At 40.8% G+C, this 17,169-nt stretch overlaps 1 protein-coding gene across 1 annotated transcript in view; it reads right to left on the bottom strand.

The window, feature by feature from the left end:
* The window catches only part of CELF2 (CUGBP Elav-like family member 2), a 563,629-nt gene extending 546,666 nt beyond the window's left edge, over window positions 1-16,963 (bottom strand). Inside the window, exon 1 of the mRNA XM_061468608.1 lies at window positions 16,717-16,963. The gene's annotated coding sequence lies outside the window, so the exon portion shown is untranslated. The remainder of the gene's footprint in view (window positions 1-16,716) is intronic.
* Between the last annotated feature and the right edge of the window lie 206 nt (window positions 16,964-17,169).

Raw genomic sequence — 17,169 nt, 5'->3', positions numbered from 1 at the left:
CATTAGGAAAAGGACCAGGTCTGCAACTATTATGAGCAACAGAGGGAATTTCGTACTCCTTCCTATCATGAGCTTATTATTGACTTCAAATTGTACCCTTTTATAAGCCTAAAGTATAGTGTGTCCTAGTATTTGATCCAACACTAGATCAAGACTCAGCTGTTCCACTGAATTGTTTATGATGTGGGGCAGATACATGCTTTCCCTGCCTTTCTCACTTCACACTGTTTGTAAGTCACTCTTTTTCAACAGAAAACTTCTTGATGGAGACTTCTTTCTTTATGTATAATACCCAGCAGCAAAAAACCCCTCAGTTTCAAGCAGAGAGCCTAAACCAGCAATATCAACGATAAACAACATGTACTCCACAGTACAAATGACTGCAAAATAAAATATAGAAAAGCAGTGAGGAAACAAATTAATTTGAAATATTTAAGGTTCAAAAAATTTGATGATTCAGTCTAATTGGGAACATTAAACAAACTGTATTCAAGGGATATGCTCCTGGCACGCTGTAAAAGCCTTTTTCTTCCCCTTTTTAAAATGAGAAATATGGTTAATTAAATTTACTTACTAAACAGCTTGTATTACAACAGTAGAAAATGACAGATGTCTTTCATAAAATTAGTCATATTGTGGTAATTTTCCCCTCTCCCCTAAACACTGTGTGATTATGGACATATTTTCTCCTGTTAAAAAGCTATCTATCTGTTGTAATTGCTAACAAATTCAATGTAAAAATGTTCTGAACGAAAAGGTGTTTTGCATGAAATGTAGAAAAGTTTTTTTTGTGACACATTTTTCTCATTGCAACTTTATTCTGCAGGCTGTTACTGCTTGTAGAATACTGCATAATTTTAAAGGCTTATAGCTATAAAGGCCAATCATGTAATAATTCATTCGGTATTCATTGAGAGACCTTTAATCATGATGGATTAATTTATTATAAATGCGGATATAATATGTTATTTCATAATATCACCACTGTAATTTAGCAATTAAACAGTCTGTTATTATTTCAATCACTGCCCAGATCTGTATCATGATACAATGTTTTGCTCCACGGTGAATTATTTTACATTACATATAGGACAATGGATTTTTTTAGAAGAATAAACCTCTGGGGAAGCAGAAATATATAAGATAATACTTTGTTCTGATATTCTTCTTTGTCTCTGAGGTGATTCATCCTAAACACTCTGAGCCAGCTAGTCAGAGGCTTGAAGTGATTACAAGTCTGATCCAGAGCTTGCTGAAGTCACTGAACAGGTCCTACACCTGGGTCGGAGCAATCCCAGGCACAGCTACAGGTTGGGCAGAGAAGAGATTCAGAATTGGGGTGTTGGCTGATGAGAAAATGAACATGAGCCGGCTTCAGTGTGCGCTCACAGCCCAGAAAGCAACCGTATCCTGGGCTGCATCCAAAGGAGCGTGACCAGCAGGTCGAAGGAGGTGATCCTGCCCCTCTGCTCTGCTCTTGTGAGACCTCACCTGGAGCATTGTGTGCAGTTCTGGTGTCCTCAACATAAAAAGGACATGGAACTGTTGGAACAAGTCCAGAGGAGGCCACGAGGATGATCAGGGGACTGGAGCACCTCCTGTATGAAGACAGGCTGAGGAAGTTGGGGCTGTTCAGCCTGGAGAAGAGAAGCTGCGTGGAGACCTCAGAGCAGCCTTCCAGTGTCTGAAGGGGGCCTATAGGGATGCTGGGGAGGGACTCTTCATTAGAGACTGTAGTGATAGGACAAGGCGTAACAGGTTAAAACTGAAACAGGGGAAGTTTAGATTGGATCTAAGGAGGAAATTCTTTCCTGTGAGGGTGGTGAGGCACTGGAATGGGTTGCCCAGGGAGGCTGTGAATGCTCCATCCCTGGTGGTGTTCAAGGCCAGGTTGGATGAGGCCTTGGGTGATGTGATTTAGCATAAGGTGTCCCTGCCCATGGCAGGGGGGTTGGAACTGGATGATCTTAAGGTCCTTTCCAGCCCTAACTATTCTATGATTCTATGACTCTAACATCTTGAACCCTATACTGAGTGAGAGGGCTGTAAATGCTTAGCAGGAAAAGGATGCAAAGAGGACAGAAATCAGGCAGGTACACCAATTAAGCGCATCTGGGGTAACAAGTAGAAATGATCAGGTACAACATGGAAAGCTGAGTGAGACTCCATTAGTGGTAACCTGTACTCCTGGACGAATACAGGGCTTTCCAAAGGGCCTTGGATGAGTCCATTAGACCCACATTCTTAGACTGTGCTCTTGCACAGTGCTTCGAAGGCATAAACCTTCTGACACTTTCAACTCAGAAGAGGAATTGGGGAGCATTTACTCTGATCCGATTTTGCCAGTGTCAGATGTCTAAACCTTGCAGTGATCTGCATAGAATGACCCCAGAGACAACCTGGCTCAGCAGTATCATTTCCATATTACAGATGTGCAAACTGAGATTTTTGGCAAAGAGATATCTTGCTTTGGTACCTACAGGAAGTGCTGGAAAGATAAAAGTTAGAATCCCTGGAAAATGATATCCAACCTTTTCGCTTTGTTCTAACCACTTGGCCTCATTTCTTTCTCCAGCATGTGCTGTTGTCATGTTTAAATTGACACCATAACAGCATATAACTTCACCACAAATTCTAAAGATTTGGGGTTTTGGTTGGTTTTTTTTGAGAGCGGAAAAGGTGGCAAAAGTTGCCAAGTCTGTACCTCTGATCAGACACTAGAGAACAAATTGATCTCTTAATTTGACTCATTTTTTAAACTCCCTTTATTGACATTTAAGTAACTGATCCTTCTCCATCATTGTTGGCTGTCTTTGTTCCTGCCTGTCAAGAGCTTGCTAAATTAAGATTCACAACACAGGACAGTTTTCATACGAACCCAAAAGGAGTCAATATGTTTACTTAGATAAATGGTTATTTTACAAAGTAGTGTAAAAGGCATAATTTTCTGTGGTGTATAAAGCCATGAAGCACAATCCATCATGCGTGACTCATTTAATCTCTGATGTATCACTGGATGCCTTCTTCAAGAAGCAATCTGGAATGAGTGTTTCATATTAGGAGATCTGGAAAAAAGCTGCACAGAGAGCAAGTGAAGGGATCCAAATCAGAATTATGATAATGTATAACTGATCATATGATAGAGATCACCAAATCCCATTAAATCCTCCGGTGTATCATCCTTCCTGTCCAGGATTCACCCCTTCAACAGCATTTTCTGCTGCTTTTCCTTCTCATATTTGGACTGGATAACAGAGCTATCTGCAACTGGAGATGATGAGCATTTTTATGGGCTAAGAAATCTACTAGAACCAATGGTTTTAATCTCTCCTTGGCTGCAGAATCAAAGCCAAGTTCTCTGCAGGTGTAAATGGGATCTGCTCCACTGCCTTAGGTGGAGTTTCACTCATTTACACCATTAAAGAATTTGGCACTAAGGATGTTGAGATCAAAAGGTTCCAATTGGCAAAGGGATGTGCAGAAGAGAATCTGTCTGGAAAATGTTCTGGGAAGACTTATCTGTCCTGTGGAAAGGGGACTTATTTTTCCTCAGAGGAGTCTGGTATTGATAAATCCAAATTATATTAAATTTTGGACATCTGACCCTGCTAATTCTAAACTGGCTAGATATGTAGGAAGCCTGCCAAAACCCTGCAGTAGGAAACCACAGTGATGTGGTCCTCTGCCTGCGTTTTCATGTCATCATATCATATACAAATATTATGGGTTTATTTTCTACTGGCATAACACTTTTTGCTGGTCTGTATTGTTTTCATTTAATAAAACCAGGACTAGAACATGTCCTGCCATTGTTTCTTGCACAACATGTTCCAAAAGTCATAGTAATATTAGTAGATGTGTCCGCACGATGCAACGTGCTGTATTGCCAGAGATAATTTTCACCTAAACTGGAGTTCTTGCATCTGAAATGAAGCCTTTGCCATTATTGTTTCAGAAAGAGCTAAGAAAGATCTGTTTATTTGTTAATAATCATTTTGGGGACTATGGGATGCAGTGAAATATCAAGACTCAATTAGAAAAATTATCTAAACTGACATTTCAAGTGAGTAGAATAACACAACACCCACTCCCTCACCCCCCCCTGCTCTGTTAAATGTATGCAACTGACTTTTCCAAAGGGACAGCATCAGCATATTTATGCTTTTATATCTTTGGATGCTTGTTCAGAATCCAACTTGCTCCTGGACAAGGCGGTAGTGATGAGTACCTGGTGTGTTTATTTGGATGGGTACAGGCATGCTTGGTCTGAAAGCCAGTTCTGCTCCAGCAGCCCTCATCAGGTCTCATTAGCTCAGTACCAACATCCAGCCTTCTTTCATTTAAGGAAAGAAGAAAACATGCTTGTCTTTGCCCACAACCCTTCAGGTAACAGTAGGATTCTGTGCCAGGGTTACACCAGGTTAGATCAGATATCTATCATCTAACTCACTGTCCTGTCTCCATCAGTGAGGAATAATAGATGCTTAAAGCAGCCTTTAAAAGTAAAGATATCCTCAAGGTTTAGGGATGTCTTGTAGATATATCCATACACTGAATTTTCATTACATAGGGTTCTACTTTTACATTTGAAAAGGTCCTACTTAATCTATACAGTCACCTGGTAGCAATTACTCCCATCTCCTCTTTTCAGGTCCTCCATAACAGGGTTGTCAAGGTATGAAACTGAACCAGTTCAGATCAGAGAAGGTGAGCAGTCTGGAGAGGGGAGTCTCTGCTCTGTGTTTCTATTAGTTATATCTATACTAATAAAAGAATTCAAGGCCAGGATTGAGGCTTAAGCACTGTTGCCTGATCATTCATAGACCTTTAGTTGACACTGTTGGAGCTTTGGGCTGTTCCGACTGACACTTTCCTTCAAACCATTCAAGCTTGGGTTGAGGTACAGCAGGTACCAAGAGCAAGTTTGGATGCTGTCATTTCTGTCTGGGGTTGCACGGAATGTGTGAAGATGAATATGAGTTGTGCCATGCCAACACGCCTTGAGGCTATAGGGTGGTCCTTGACTGTTTGTTCCCCAGTACTGGCATAATCATAGAGGCATGGCAACAGGTAAGGTAGTGACAACACAGTAACATGAATCACTATCACTAGGACTTTCAAAACCAGTTTTGCTACCTTCTTGAGGACAAGTTTTCCTACCCAGGAAAATTAATTTTAAGACAATGAATGAACCTCCAGAAAGAAAGTTGGAGGCACGAGGGATCTTCTGTGTTAAGAAGTTCCCCAGTCTAGCTTTACGTTTGCTAGATTTTGAAAGTTAGTTCCTTTTGAAGTGCCTCCTGTCCCACTTCAATGTTATTTAGTTTGTCCTAATGTACTTTGTGAAAACTGAGCAGAGATACACATTTACATAAGATAAATCACTGGTAGGGATCTAGGGATCATAGATTACCATTTTTGTTCTAGCAAAAAGTCAGTAGCTACAGCACAAAAGTACATTCTTTTACTATTGAAAGAGAAGGACAGAAAGAAAATTAAGCTATGAAAATGTTTCTCTGTTTGTGGTGGTCAGTTTGTCTTCACATACAGAGGAGGATGATTATCCTTCCTCTAAATTATACAGCTTTTTGTTTATACAGACACATCAACTGATGGTATTTCCATGCTTTTCCAAAAGGTGATATCTGTGTGGTAGATTGTGAAATGTCCTGAAAGGCAAGAAAATGTATTTGAAGAAAAGGAGCACACAGGCAAAGTATTGCCTTCCAGAAAATCACTTTATTGGCTTATTTGAACTCAGAATTTGCAATTCTGCTGCAAAGAAGCTGCATCTTGGTGTTTGTACGTCAGCAGTTAGAACTGCGAAAATTTCTAATACAAAGGTATGGTATAGAGCAACATAGAGGTCTAATGCTCATATTCTTTATTAGCTTGACTACTACCTGTCTGCAGAAAACTTTGAATACTGCATCTATATAAGCAAGTTTGAAACCTCTAAAACAAGACAGGATGCTTTCCTGCAGGAATACAGTTAACCTGTACTACAGCCTGACAGAATATCACTATCCTCAGTGTAGGAATTCCTGGATAAAATGATTTTGTCTGTGTTATGCAAAGAGTTGTACAAGTTGGATCAGTAACTTCTATCATCCTTAAAGATCAGTCAGGCTCTAGAGACCAATATTTGCCATTCTGGGTCAGATGCTCAGCAGACTTCAAGGGGTCACTGTGATTTATGTTACCAGAAGGTCTGGCAGGCTTATAGGCTTCAGTCGTTTCCAGGAAAACAAAACTGAAATGAGCAGTAATGCAAAACCCCTACATTTTAGTGCAGTTCTGATGTGGGTGTAAATACACTTGTGTGCCCGAAACAAATGGTTGGTGGGTTTATTAAAGTGTGTCCATTTTTTTTCTGGGTTTATTCATTTATTAATAAAGATTTCAGCTGTTGTGGAGCCTTTATCCTACCCTAACAGGAGCTCCTGGCTTCATAACTTCACTGGAGCAACCCAAATGATGAATATGAGTTGAAGAATAGAAGCCAAATCCTTCTAGGCGATGTCTGTTTGTACTTGCCAGGAAAATTATGGCCAGTCGCATGAGCAGGAGATGGAAAGCAGCCACCTCTGTTTTGGCACTTCTCAAAGTCCATTGAGGCCACTGTACAAGCCTTTCATACTTGGACCTACATCAGTACCTTCTGAAGCTCGATACAGGAATTGGGAGGCAGCAGGGACTGTTTATTTATGAGTTACTTAGCAGTCCCTGATGCAGCAGTTGCTGTAATGCATAGCCTTGATGCAGCTTATTCATACTCCTGGCAAGAATTATCCTCATGGGGAGCTGTGCTTTCGCATGTTGCTGGCCAGAATACGAGCATACTTTACTGCTTCTCTTGCAGAGTATGAGTATATTCACTCTGGGGGCAGTTTTAGCATTTGGCCCTATGCCTGGACATCATTACTATTGGGCACTTACACTGAACACAGTCATGCTGACCAAAGTCTGTACTGAAAAGATTACATTCTCCCAAACCAATATTTTCGATCTGGCCCTCATGCTTCTGACAGTGGGAAACTTTTGGAAGCACCATAGGCAATGCTTGCTGTAAACAGCCGTTACCTGAAAAACCTGGTGAATATCACAGGTTTCATGAAAGCAAGACAATGCAGAAATATGGTACCCTCTAGTTAAAATGGGATGAGCCGAAGTGAAGCAGTTAAGCAATATGTGCTCCACATGGCATGAAAGCACAAACTCCTTTCAAGCAGCCCTTCTAAGAAGGCACCCGGTTAGAGAGTTCAGGGCAAGCTGCTTTAAATACAGAGAATATTTTCCTGCTTATACTGCAAACAGTTTTACTTTTTATAAATTTAAATATGTTATTCTACTTAGAAGTGGGACTGACAATCAGAGCAATACTGCGTGAGAGTATTCCCTGAATCTAAAAGGGGAGGGAGATTTGTGTTTCCAGCTACAAGTATTCCTATTCATATCACAATTGGGCATAAAGAAGTATAAAGCAGCTAAAATTTTGGGTACAAATCTGAATATAACCACATTTCTGTCATCTCAGAGTGCTGGATTTTTAGAAACTTCTTGTTAGTTTGCTTGGCAGAGGGGATTGGCTGAAAAACATATGAGGATGCTCAAGCAAGAAAACCTTTACTTGCTTGCTGGACTTCAGGCATTTCTGTGGTTGCAGTGGCATCTATGGGACTGTTCCCATACCATAGTCTTAAGCACATCATTAAGGGCTTTACTGGATCAGTGCCTGAACAACCAGTGCTGAATTCTACTGAATGCACATTATGTAGGGACCAATTGTAAGTTCATTAAAATGAACAGAAAGGATCCAGCAGATGCTGGATGCTTTTCTCAGGACTTTCATCAGAGAAACAACATTGTCTCTTGTTCACTGTTTTGCAGATCACTGGGTTCCCAGACTTTAAGTCATTGATTACCTCGAATCATCAATGAAATTAGAGATTTGCCATCGGTTTAAATGGGTACAGATAGGCATGAGCAAATAAAAAGCAGAATATGTACAACTTGTGATTCTGGGTATGGGCTACTTAAAAAGCAAACAAGAAAGCAGGCATGCTCATGAATTCATGGACACAGAATAGCCCCTGTTTTAGAGCACTGCGTGTGCCAAGCAATGTGTTTGATAATGTACATTGCATTCCTTTGGAACAGCGCTCGATAAGACTTTTACCCTCCCTCCCTTTCCCTCAATGCCCAGACTAATAAATCTCCCATTTGTCTCACCTGTAGTTACAATAAAGCTGTTCTCAACAGTGCTAACATCTGCCATGGTGATTCTTCTGGAGTGAGAAAAGCAGAACATTTTCATTGCTCGGTCATTTGTGAACACTAGTTAAGTAAAGCTGTCACTTGTGTCCAATTATGGGTGAGGATTTTATAGCACAGTCTCCTTCCTAAAGCTAAACTGACATGGCCAAGACCCATTTTATAGGCATTCTTAGATTCTTCCCAGCCATATTTAAAATCCCTATGCTACGAGATGTCAGGTGCCATGTGTTTTCATAGCTACATTAACAAATGCAATTTTGTGGCAACTTGGCCATGCCAGTGAAGCAATAAATTTCTGTAATCTCTGTGGCTAAGAATTTCACACAGGACTTTGCAGGGAATAGGTAAAGCCCGCTAGTACAGGAACACGATGAAGATGAATTTAAAATACCTTTACAGTAAAGGCCAAAAAGAAAAGGAATAAAGTCTGGGGATATTTTTCGCTGCTGGAGCAATGAAACGTGTCAGAGAAATACGCTGAAATAGACAAAAAACTTCACCAGGGTCACCCAGCCTATTCTTCCTTTCCAATGACTGCCACAAATCTAGGTGAGAAGAGATAATCTGGCTTACACAAAGACTAACATACACTAATCCTAAAGCATAACCGGGATGCAAATCATTGTAAATCTATTTTCTGAGCACTTAGTCCCTGTTACAGTGGGGATAGTTGTCCTCACAAATCTTTTTGCCAGCTTACAGAGACGAAAGCCAAAACTTCTGCAGCTCCTAGGACGCACAAGTCTCAATGGTGTGCCTGCACACCAGTTGTTAGATGTTTTGGTCACAAGATCTGCATTTACTAGCATGAGCTTTCCTAGCATGCTGGAACTGAGACACCTCAGTTACTCAGGGCTGCCAAAGACCCCCCTCAGCTTCAGCATTCCAGCCAGTGTGAAGGCTGAGGGCATGTTGCATCACGTGTAGAGCCAGAGGGTCTGTGTAGGGTGGAAGGATCATTGACTTAACCTGCTCCGGAAAGGGTTCTATGCTGAAAAATGGGGCAAATACCACTTTCTCTCCTCCCCAGCTCTTTACCAGACTTCTCAGGACTCCCCAGTGAGTCTCAGGGGTACTATTGCCATGAGACTGCTTTACAAATGCAGGCAGAGCCAGGATTGGGTCTCTGGTGTCCAACAGATCCTGAGACAGCTGTTAGATTTTGCACCAGGGAATCTCAATTACTAGCAGCAAGCAGATGAAAAACAGCAGTGAGATCCTGAACAAATTCGTGTATTATTGCTTTTCTGACCTGTCATTTCAATAGATTTTCCCCAGATTTCCTATAAAATCATGTGACTTATAGATCCAGGAACTGGATCTTCTGAAAAGTAAAGAAAACAAGCTGCTCAGGATGCAATACCAGCCAGGGAGAGCATTGCGTTATAGATTGCTCACAGACTTCACCAGCAGAAACCACTGCTACAGGTTTTACCATGGGGTTTGGGCAAAGCCCCTAAAGAGCACAGATCAGACAAGAAGACATCTTTGAATGCTCATAGCTTGTTGTGAGACAGAAGTGTTTTAAAAGTTACACTTAGCAGCTCCCTCAATCTCTTAAGACTCCACGCAAGCAAGCGAGGTTGAGGGAGATCAGTTCACACACTTCTGCACTCTGTGTGGCTGCACTGAAGCCAAAGAGGCTATTCAGAGTGGCCCTTTGAAGTCAGTGGAGTTTTGTCATTGATTTTGAGAGGCCCAGGATTTCATTCGCTGTATGTGAGGTTAAGCATGTGTATAAGTCCTTGCAGGATCAAGGCTTAAATGTGTAAACCTGTTCAGCAAGAATACCCAGCTTTTAATGCCCTGTGAATGTGGTCTCTCTTACTGCGTGACACTGGCTAGGCTGCTATTGCTCTTCACTCAAGTGTAAAAGCTTCATTTAATATGCATATGTCCTTCATAATTGTCAGTGACTTAGGATAGAGCAAGACGTTAGTAAAGCTGCTTATTAATGGAGTTCCTATGGAAAACATTGACTGCATCAGATTGATTAAGAGCCACTATTAATCTATGCTTCTGTCTCTTGTCATCCAAAACGCAGGCAACAAGCCTTCAGGATTGTTCACTGTGTCAGTGGCTTGTGCAGTGCTTATACATTAATCACTGAAAATAGCAAGTGTATAAGAGATCACATCCTGTGTTCAGAACTCTTTTATTACGTAGCAGTTATATTGCATATTACAATGCTTTCTGCATGCTTCAAAATCCATCCACTGTCCTTAGAATCATAGAATCATAGAATAGTTAGGGTTGGAAAGGACCTTAAGGTCATCCAGTTCCAACCCCCCTGCCATGGGCAGGGACACCTCACACTAAACCATCTCACCCAAGGCTTCGTCCAACCTGGCCTTGAACACTGCCAGGGATGGAGCATTCACAACCTCCCTGGGCAACCCATTCCAGTGCCTCACCACCCTCACAGGAAAGAATTTCTTCCTTATATCCAATCTAAACTTCCCCTGTTTAAGTTTTAACCCGTTACCCCTTGCCCTATCACTACAGTCTGAACTTGGGTTCAGAATAGAATTACCTCAGCCAAGCACTGAACAGGCTGCACAGGGCAGTGGTGGAGTCACCATCCCTGGAAGAACTTAAAAAACATGTAGATGTGGTTCTTGGGGACATGGTTTGGTGGTGAACTTGGTAGTGCTGTGTTAATGGTTGGACTCAATGATCTTAAAGCTCTTTTCTGACTTAAACAATGCCTTATGAGCAACCTTTTTATATTTAAATGAATTTTAGAATCCTATTTCTCTACCTTAAACCAAACCTACACTTAATCTTTAGGGTGATGAAGGCTGCCTAAGTGAAGAAAGAAATGGATCCTAAGGGAGACCATGTTTGTCCGATGTACAGTGAGTCCATATCACTGAATGTCTTAGCTATCTTGTGAGATCTTATGTCTCTAACAGCCATTTTGTGCATTTTATGTATATATTAAGATATATTTATGTGCTGACACATTTACTTTTGAAATTAATCAGTTTTTCTTTGAAGATTAACCTGACTGTGATGCTGCTTATGGTCATCCTTAGGTACCTTTTCCTCTAGAATTTATGAGCAAGGATGCTCCAACACTGGCTCTCCCTGCCCCTTGTAACTCTCAGTTTAAGTGGGTTGTGAGCCCACCAGCATCACCCACAACCCTTCATATACTGTGTACGCAGGCATGAAAACAAGCACTTGGGGCCAAGCACAGGGCCAAGAGGACATAGCAACCCCCTCCACATATGGACACGTGAGACATGGGGATGAGGTACACAATTATATCTGCGAGCCAGGGATCTCTTTGCATCAGATACTTCTAGCACTGTAAATGCAGCCTTAGCTGTATGGATATAGGAAGCCAAATTGTCTGTCTGGAAGCTTTCAAAGGCATGTAGCCTCCTCTGGGTAAAGGAACTTACATCTGGAACATCAACTCATTAAAATAGTGGTGTCTAAATTAGGTAGACTTCATCATACTCATGGAGTTTCCTGACTTTTAGATCTTTTAAAGCATTGTAGCATCACTGTTAAATGCCAATGGTTTGCTAAGTAGAACAAATAAACCAATTGCAGCACCTCCTTTTGCTAGATCAGTTCAGCCTAATAAAAGTAACCATGAGGATTAATTGTACGATTAAATACAAGATTAATCGTACATTAAACATACTGCCTGAAATGCACTTGTGACAGCAATCCCCCAGCAGTTCTTGAGGACGAATGATATAAGTGAGTGACATTATCCTGTATATGCAATCCAGCCCTAACTTTACTATGATTAGATGTTTTAAGACCACCGTCTGGTATATGAGGCTCAGTAAATCAATAGCACTATGACTGCTTTTCAAGGTATGTAATTTACAGAGTTTTAAGTCCTCTGTCTTAATGAAGTAGTTACAAGAGAAGCCAAGCAGCTGAGGAAAAGATGCCTAAATTAAGCAATGCAACAGTACAGTAATTAAGAGAATTTGAGGAGTAGAGGTGGCTAAATGATCTGAGTCTTGAATGTGGTGTCCTTCTCTGGGATTCAGAGAAAATAGATGTTTAAAATAGGTCAGGTAAATCACTGTCTGAAAGTGCCTGCTTTTTCCCTCTGACTATAATGGGACCCCAAGGTGGCTAACTGAAATGTAGGTGTCTGCAGTATAGGTATCTAAATTTGGATGAGATGAATCCTACCTATGGTGCTCAAATGTTACGAATAGAGAGCAAACCCTTATATGGGTGATATACAGGCAGTTGGAGATTTCAGATTGAGAAAGCAAATTAAAAATAATACATATGCAGAGCTTTTGGGTTGCTCCCCCTTTGTTATCATCTCAAAAAATAGGTGGTGAGTGTCTTTAACACAGTGAGTAGGAAAGATGTGGCTCCAAAAGCTTTTGCAGTACATTAGCCTTAGGACCGGAGTGAAGTTACCAGCCTCCACAGGTCATGGGGCATGAAAAGCAACCAAGGAGGAATTTGTTTAATAATTAGGCTAGAACTGAGCTATCTGGGATTCTACTTCTCATTTCACTTTGTTTGATTCTTCCTAATATTTGACTGTTTACCTTAATAGAATATTTATTTATATTCTTAATTCATATCTTTTTACAAAGACCTGTAACAACAGGACAAGGGGGAATGGCTTTAAACTGAAAGAAAGGAGATTTAGATTAGACATTAGGAAGAAGTTCTTCCCTGTGAGGGTGCTGAGGCACCCGCACAGGTTGCCCTGAGAAGCTGTGACTGCCCCATACCTGGTAGTGTTCAAGGCCAGGTTGGATGAGGTTTGGAGCAACCTACTCTAGTGGAAGGTGTCCCTGCCATGGCAGAGGTTGGAACTGGATGAACTTTAAAAGGTGCCTTCCAGCCCAAACCATTCTGTGATTCTATGGTCTAGTGACCTGATAAATACTGTGTTCTCTACTGCTTTGGGAGTGATGAAAGTAATTAGGAGGTATTAGGTTATTTTTAGGGTTTCCTTTATCCTACACAGGGTTAGGAGTCCCAACGAGTGCAGCAAACCATCACCAGAAGATGAAGGACATGTGACTGGATGCCAGGCCTGTGGAATGAGTGTGTCTTAGCAATTGTTTGCTCAATATGTTGTCAATCTGCTAGAGAGGGAGGACCAGAAACTTGGGGACACTCTGAGCCAGGTATAGTGGTATGGCTTCCTTTGGTGATGTAGAACTTCAAGAGTGGTTCTTGACAAAAGAGGACCATAGCTAATGTGTTAAATCAAATGGAAACACAGCAAATCCCTTACGATGTCATTAATCATTTGCAGTTAGAAGAGAAATGTAAATGTCTTTTATTAGTAGAATGAAAAAAAAACAAACCCTCAGAGGTTAAAATCTGAGCATTTTTACATGACTCCATGATACTTCAATACTTCGATTCAGTTGACCAGAAATGAAACACTAAAAAATAATTCCATGCAGGCAAAGAGGGAAAATATTCTCAAGTACTTCTCCAGAGTCCTGAGAAAAGTCTGAGAATCTGCCCTCTCTTGGGAGAAAGAAGCTGATGGAATCCCACCATTAGTGCCAAAGTCTGTGATTCACCCCAGTTTTCCTTGCTGCACTCAACTCAGACTTGCAGTGACTGTATGTGGAGAGTTAAGAGATGTGGAAGAAATGCAGAATTCTGCCAGCTTTTTCCTGTAAAGAAAATTCCTAGCTAAGTTATCAAAGTTTCTAATTATAAAATTCCTTTAATATTTCATTAATAGGAGGGGAGGGAAGATGCCAAAACTTATGGCATTTCACAAGTAAGATTACGGGTTGATTTCTGAGTGGATGACAGGGTCCTAAAAATAAAACTCATAATTTTATAGTACATTCCTCTAGTAATGATAGAAGTTCTTTGTGCATAATAGCACCATTTCTATTCAGGAATCTTGTTAACAGTTGTAAACTCAGATTATCATTTTTATTAGCCTAGTGTTTTCTTATTTCTGTGTTACTGACAGGAAATTACAGCAAGGGTGTTTTTTTTTTGTTACAATGAATGCATTTCTATTCAACTAGAAATTTCCAAGCCCTAGGTAGAAGACTATTTCTAGAAGCCAACAGCAATTTGAAGTGCATAGATTAATTAAGAATATATATATTTAAAGGCTAAACTCAAAGAGAAAGTATTGGGTTGGTGTGGTGGGGTTTTTTAAAGGTGCAGATTTTGGGGTTTTATACATTATGACTTTAGGAACAAATTCTTGTCACCAAACTTAGCATCTAAACTTGGTTGTATGATGTTTTCATGTTGCTTCATAACAGTACCTTTGACATCATCTCTATGACTGAATACCCCTGGCTGCATTCAGGCTCTACTCCATGCAGCTTTGCCCATCGCTGAGATGCCCACCATGGGCAGTGGGAATCAACCACCATGGACTTCTCATGGCTTTGGGTGGTTAGAAAGATCAAATGAGAATACTGGTAGCTGTTTTCCCCCACTAGGCCACTTGAGCCTTGTAAAAGCCGTGTTTCTAGGCGAATGTAGGACTATAGTTGCATAATTTACTGTCAACAGCCTACAGTTTATTCATATTACACCAGATACGCTTCTAACTGCCAGTTGATACTGAGTGAATAAAAACTTATTTCCATAACAAGAACACTGAATTCAATCCTTTTCTTCTCTGGTTTTAAATGGATGGGAGTTTAGGATTACAAGGGACAAAGCCTAATTTTCTGGGTCCTGCAGACCTTGGTGTTGGGGCGGGGAAAGGCAAGTTGTCAGGGTAAAAGCAAGATGTGAGAGCTACAACGACCTCATTTCAAAGACACCAGGATTTTCGGCACAAGAGAGGTAAACCTTAGAAGTATTGCAGTGCTTCAAACTGAGGCTGAAATGGGGGGTGATGAACTCCTGCAAGTGCAGTGCCCTTAATCCTGTGCCCTAACAAAGTTGCTGTGAAAGCATGTGATTTTCCATATGGCACTGGCACGTCCTCTCCTCCTCTCCAGGGAGCCTGTGTTTAACTCCTGACTGCTCCTCATCAATCCTCTCCTTGCACAACGTTGCTCCTGTGATCACATTATGCATTTGGCATGTCAGACCATCGAGTATGGAAAGTCTGATGTATGGAAAGTCTGATGTATTAATCTGCAGATATAAATAATTTCAGGACACTTTTGTATATATTAAGAACAACAGTTTTCAAGGAGTTAGAGAACTGAATCACACCATTTTTCTAACTCCACCAGATTTCTCTCAAAAATCCCTTATTTTGTTCAGAAAGTTTTCCTCAGCATGACCACAAACCTGAAAACAACCAACTGTAAGAGCAGGGTTTATTCTAAATACTTCAGTAGAAGCCTACATGATCCAGTCTTAAGTGCAACAACAACTAATTGCAGTTAGATAAAGAGAGTTAAACAATCATAAGATCAGGTTCTGCTACTACTCGGCAATTTCCTCTGAAATACAGGACAAGCTCAGCCTTCCTGTTGATTTCAATAGGTGTTGTTGCATTTAGCACTTGCAGAACTACATTCAGAAAGCCTGAGGAAAAAAATCCACCTGATAAGTTTTATAAGGGTAAATACAAAGCAAAAGCAAAACACCTCTCATTTTCTTAAAAAAAAAAAAAAAAATACAATAATAATATATTCATGACAGAAAAACACTATAAAGGAGACATTGGAAATAGGGGGACTTGTAAGGCAGGAACTGCAACAAATGGTAATACAGATCTGGCTGTTTCATAGGAAACTATCCACAGCATCAGACTCATTCTTCACAAAAGCAACGCTTGGTATTTCATCTCAAAGTTTGTCAGCTCCTTGCAATTAGCTACTACAATAGTATGACAAGATATGAAGTGGAACATCCCTTCCTCCCTTTCTCCAGAAGAACAATGTGAGGGACAGGAAGAACTTTACCCAGCACTGGAAAACAATAAATCCTGGGTACACTGACCCCACTCGATGCGAGCTGAAAGATATTTATTTATTTCTTCAGAAAGTTTCCGTGTTGCACTTCCCTACCTAGTAAACAGCTGAACAGGCAGAATGACACCCAAGACCGTCTCCTCCACCCCCATCTCCACCCCCATCATATCAGTGCTTCAGGCAATGTTCAGAGAGAAAAAGAAAAACATCACACACACAAACCCCCCCAACTCAAGTATCTTTTCTGATAGGAGCATGGAACAGTAACCAAAAAACAATCAAGTCCTCATTGTCATAGTGCGACAATCACAGCACCGCTTCTGTTGAGCAAATAGTCAATTCGCAGATAAAAGCATCATGAGGACAGACGCGAAAGCTGTTATTATCCATTTTAAGTAATAGGAGAAGGTCGCATATCAAGCAGTTACACCTTTTCATTACATCCTAACCCTCCACAGCAGGGGAACCGCACTTATGACTGCGTTAGATATACAAAAGCTCTCAGCTCCAAAAAGGAAAAGAAAAGATGGGGAAAGGGGGGAAAAAAATATAATTAAATTCATCTTACCAGCACGTTGCTGCGCCAACTTGCTTGAAGGAATGTTGCCTTTACAGGTTTCTCTTTTAATTATCCTGGAAGCAGAAGGGTGGGGGGGAAGGAGACGACGAAGCAGGGTTGTTAAATTAGCGTGTGCGAGAATCTTTTCAGTTTGTCGCAGAGTAGAAAAACACCAAAAAAAAAAAAAAAAGGAAAAAGAAAAAAAGAAAAAAAGAAAAAAAAAAGAAAGGGCACGCAAAGAAAGAAAAAAAAACAACAACAAAAGAAAAAGAACGCTCAGTAATTTAAATTTGCTGTCAGTTCAGGCAGCATCGCTCTGTCCCGCCCCTCTTCCCACTGGGTTCTACTACCTGCAGGGCTGCAACTGACAGCTACTGTGCAAACAAAAAAAAAGGCAAAAAGCATGCTGGGACCATGCTGTCTGCTGTCTGAGTCTCTCTCCACTTGTGATGACTGAAAATC

This window comes from Pezoporus flaviventris, unplaced genomic scaffold (genome assembly GCF_033815535.1).
Source record: "Pezoporus flaviventris isolate CSIRO_AGI_PZ_B2104156 unplaced genomic scaffold, CSIRO_AGI_Pfla_v1 ptg000049l, whole genome shotgun sequence".
In the NCBI taxonomy this organism is placed as follows: Eukaryota; Metazoa; Chordata; class Aves; order Psittaciformes; family Psittacidae; genus Pezoporus; species Pezoporus flaviventris.
Note: the sequence above shows the minus strand (reverse complement) of the source record. Positions and strands in the feature narration are given on the sequence as shown.